We start from the raw sequence: 4,727 nt of genomic DNA, 5'->3' as shown, positions 1-4,727 counted from the left end.
TAAGTTCGGCTGAAAGAGTCCGTGTCAGCGGGTTCAAAAGAGTCCGAGGGCAGGCTCCCTTGTGGAGATTTGATATCCCACATCGGGGGTTGGGGTTGGGGTTTGTTGGGTTATAAGTCCCTGGGACATGCTCAAGAGTTGCCGGCTTTTGAGTACTGTTCTGGGATTAGGTTTATAATTTCGGTAAAAGTCAATTCAGACTGTCGAAAAAAAAAAAGAATATTTCTAAAATACATTAATAATATTATCTACAGTTGATTGTGTTTATTGAAACTAAACAAGCCTCAAAAACACTCTAGTACCGTCAGTACTAAACAAGCCATTATGCATCCTACTGTCGTTGTTGTTTTTTTCACTATAGAGTGGGGTACCCCTTTTGTACTAAAACAAATTGAGATCGACGAAGATTATTGTCCGTCAATCTGCCGAAATATTTCCCCAAGAACAAAAAGCACATATATCATATCATATCATATTGTATCATAACCGAAAAAAAATTAATGAAAAAAAAAAAAAGAATCAGCCCACCGCCACGGCAGGCAGGCCACCAACAAATAAAAAACCCACGCCTCAGTCCTCCCCCTTGGAGTTCCTCCTCTTCGCCCCTTGCACTCCCAGCAGCCCAGATAGTGGAAAATGCTACTACTAATACCTTGCGAAAAGATGGAGAGAACAAGCAGCACGGCAACAAACACCGCTCTGCTATGCAGTATGCAGCTGTGTACATTAACCGTCTCTCTCCCTGAACTTCTCCTTTCATCTTCGCCGCCCTTGAGTTTGAAATGGAGGAGTTTCATTTTTGCTCCTTTGTTTTTTCAGACCATTTTGCAGTGGGGAGTGGTGGGGAGTACTACTTGGTTGCTTTCTTACTGGCTTGCTGCAGCTGGCTCAGCAGACATCATGAACCGTAACATCCATCATCAATCTATGTGCATTTTTCATTCTGACTTGATTCTTTCCTCTCCTTCTCTTCTTTACGGTTTTCTTTTTTGGTTGTAGATCTTTAAGTCGCTTTCTTTTCCCTGATTCTCATGCCGAAAGCGACCTATCATATCCTCCTCCTCCTCCTCTCTGATTTAATATTGCGGTCTTCCGTATTTCATGCGACCGCCCTTCTTATAGGCATATGCTGATGCCTGTATGTTTTGAGTTTCCGGGTCTCCTTTTCTGCTTCCTTCCTCTACACATCTTTTGAACTGACCATCTTTTTATCCCTTCCGTTGAGGGTTTTGCCGGTTCTTTTCTATTCAACCCAACTCTCATCCACAGAGGCTTATATATGCCCCTAATCTGGTGTTCAAAAGTTAGGTAAATTTAGGCATCACAAAAAGCTTAGGGTTTCCATCCAAAATTTCTGGCCACAAGTATTCCGAGTATCAGTTTTGGTAGTATATTTACTTTACTACTGCTGGTTTATGAGTCTATTGTTTTAGAGAGCGTTCATTTGTATCACTCTATATAGTTTGAATAACTTGGGCTGAGTCCTACCGTCTCTCCTGTTCTCGTCTGCATTAGCCTCTTCTTCTTTTGTTCTAGTAATGGCCAGCTATTGATTTTCTGGTTCCTTTGTGGCTTTGATGATTTACGGTATGTGGAAAATATTACGGCTCTCGACTTCTTTCTTCCTTTTAACTCTTATTTCAATCTCATTACTCAGGTTAGGGTTGCATAACTGTTGACTCTGCCCGGTAATAATAAGAATGTTTACTTAGATGAATGTTAAGTTTATTTGCAATAAGGGATTAAAAGGGAAAAAAAAAGTTTTGACTCCATGTTTCTTTGGTCTCCACAAGCATTGACCCCATGGCTGTAGTACTACGTAGTTCTGTTTCCTTTTTACTTCTAGATTTCAGGCAAATCGCTTTATGATTGATGTTGCTTCCTAGCACTCCTTGCTAGTAATTAGGTTCCAATTTCACCATGTCTTAAGAATAAAGGCCGTTTTAGATTTATGTTCATCAGCTGCTCAAAGTGCCAGCCTTTTGAGCTTTGTTCTGGGATGAGTAATGTTAGTATCACTTCCCGATAATTTTTGTATTTGGGGTTCACTTTTCTCCATTATGCCAATTATTGTGAGCTATCCTTTGTATTGTAGTTTGGCCATTGTGTAATTGGATTGTGCATGAAGAACAAGATGTAAATTTGAATTTCCTGCGGCTGCTTTTTGAACTTATTGCATTTCATGTGTTCCTTGAAGCCTTGTAAAGAAACAAAATAAGATCAGTTTATTTGCATTTCAGCACAACTACTTCAAAATAAGATCAGGTTATTTGCATTTCAGCACAACTACTTCAAGCCCGAAGAAGCCTGTTGCTTTATAATTGATCTTCTCCTTTTATGTTAAATCTGTTTCGCACCTGTGTGGTTTATGCCGGTTGCTGGTGATGACATAAACAGCAGCGTTAATCGATCCTTGGACTTTACGTTGATGTCTGGATAGAATTTAAAAGTTGTCCTTCTGTTCAATGTGAATGATGGATGAAAGGTTCCCGTTAGGTTTCTTGGTTAAATGGATGCAGACTTAACAAAATTTTAATATGGTTTAATTATCATTGAGAGGTGAAGGAGGATCAAATTGGTCATATAATGACTTGCTGGTCATTTTCAATCATTGGGGAATTTGATACATATTGAGCAGCTGAGTGATGCGATTAATAGTGTGACTAATAGCAGCTGAATGGTGTCATTAGGAAATTGTGTGAGAGAGCTTCCTTCAGCCCACTCATGGATGAGATCAGGGGTTGAATTAGCTGCCGACTCATTCACTTAACCACTCAGTAGAAAGATAAGATTTGTGCTACTGTGGTTGAGTGAATGATGCGGGAGATAATTTTCTACCGGCTCCGTCTGTGCTTGGACTGAAGGGAGCTCCCTCCTGGTGTTGCCTTTACTATTCTCTGATCCAAATGTTTCCTACTGTGTACTTGTTTTGAAATGTCAAGCTTATTTTTCTCCCCACCCTGATTAGAACATCTTACTGTTCGTTAACATGGCTTGTCTCATGAGCTTCTGAGGGCTTATTACTACTTTTTTCCATTTCCCATTTATTGGAGAACTGCTTTCACGCAGGACTATCTATATATATATATATATATTTTTATAAATTCGTCCTTGGTCAGATCCTTGAGTTCTGGTCAAACTGGTATGCTTTCTTCTGGCATGTAATTCTGCTTGACGTACGGGCTATCAAAATTACAGATGTTACTAGTCATTTACTGCAATCCACCACCGCACCTTTCATCTTTAACCATTCTCCTTTTGCACTCCAGATGTTAGGTTTTGAGTTGACCGCGGTCTTAGCATGATTGTAGAGCACTGCAAATTATATCCCCGCAGTGAAGTGATTGTGGTGTGTGTTGTACCGGCTGGCTTTAACAGGCATACTCCCTCAGAAACATGTTACCGAGGGGCCTGCCATGCAACCTGTGAATTGTCATGTCCTCTCCTGCAATGTGTCAGCTAATTTAAGTGGGTATGTTCCGGTAATGGAGTACTTTACTTTGCAGGAGTAGAGAAACCACTATGGGAGGGGCATTTGCTCTCTTTGTCCCTAAATCATTTTGGACCCTTGAAGGGCATGGGCATGGGGATGGGATGATAGCACTCGAGCTATCCTAATAGAGAGAGAGACTGCATCAGTTGCTGCTCTTGGTTAAATTTTTAATCCCATTTCCATGAGTTCTGTCTAAAATTGTCAGGTTCCTTTGGGTAGCTGATGAGTTGGGAGGAGGATTCTAACATCAAGTTTTGCAGGGAAATGTCGCATACTGGAGTTTGTTTCAATATATAGCTTTCTCTCCAGTCCAGTTATCGCTAGCAAAACCTCCTCCTCGTCATCTGGAAAGAAATAGAAAGGAAAAAAGACTTCCACTTGCAGGTTTTTTGTTCCTCTACCTATCGATAAAGGAGAAGCATGATATGATCCCCCTGGTATTATGATTCTCTTTGCATGGCTCATCACCGACTGCATAACAGTACCTTAATAAAGCTGCTTGCTGCATTTCATTTCTGAAAAGAACCTTCTTGATTTGTGGAAGATGATCTCCTTAGTTGTTGTATATATCAGATAAGGTGTGTACTTTTGTAGCAAGTTGGCGATGAAAGTAGTAGTATATAGTATATTATGATGTACAAGTACCATAGGGCCTGGAGCTAAACTCACTTCCACTTTGCTTTAACTTGTTGGGAAAGTACGCTTGTGCCTTTTTTTAATTTAGTATTAATAAGCCGAGAGCATCGGTGGTGTTTGTTTTGTTGTTTTTTATGCTGTGTCAGCTTGAGCTGCATGGGGAATCATACAATTGATTTTGCCAAAAATGGATGGGGACTTGTTAGACTTCAAATCCCCTGTTCTGGTAAATGCACTCTACTACCACTACCTCTTTACTACTCCCTCCGTACTTTGATATGGTATGTCAATGTGTATATATATATATATATATATATAGGACTCCTCTCTCTCTATCTCTCGAGCCTTTTTTTTTTTTTTTTTACGGAAAAAATCAATAGATTCCCTCTGTAGGGTGGGTGGTCCCGAATTTGTTCCGCGCTGTTTGTGGAATGAATGTAATCGATGAGCTTCGATAGATAGTCTATTCTATTGCTGATTTTGTAACCCCCAAAAAAAAAAAAAAAAAAGGAAAGCCTATGCTGCCTTTAGAGCCTCAATTCTTGTTGCCATCTCCTCTGTTGTGCTTTAATCGCATCCATCACAAAGCTGATAGTAG

At 40.1% G+C, this 4,727-nt stretch overlaps 1 long non-coding RNA gene across 2 annotated transcripts; it reads left to right on the top strand.

The window, feature by feature from the left end:
• The first annotated feature begins 366 nt into the window (after positions 1 to 366).
• Positions 367 to 4,262, top strand: LOC113725250 (uncharacterized). Of its 2 annotated transcripts, none has more exons than XR_011838793.1 (2): positions 367 to 907; positions 3,270 to 4,262. It is a non-coding gene; the product is annotated as an uncharacterized lncRNA (long non-coding RNA). The 2 variants fall into 2 exon arrangements; XR_011838792.1 differs by having other exon boundaries at positions 367 to 1,587.
• The last annotated feature ends 465 nt before the right edge of the window (positions 4,263 to 4,727 follow it).

The sequence above is a fragment of the Coffea arabica genome, chromosome 2c, assembly GCF_036785885.1.
Source record: "Coffea arabica cultivar ET-39 chromosome 2c, Coffea Arabica ET-39 HiFi, whole genome shotgun sequence".
In the NCBI taxonomy this organism is placed as follows: domain Eukaryota; kingdom Viridiplantae; phylum Streptophyta; class Magnoliopsida; order Gentianales; family Rubiaceae; genus Coffea; species Coffea arabica.
This window is presented reverse-complemented; position numbering and strand designations above follow the sequence as displayed.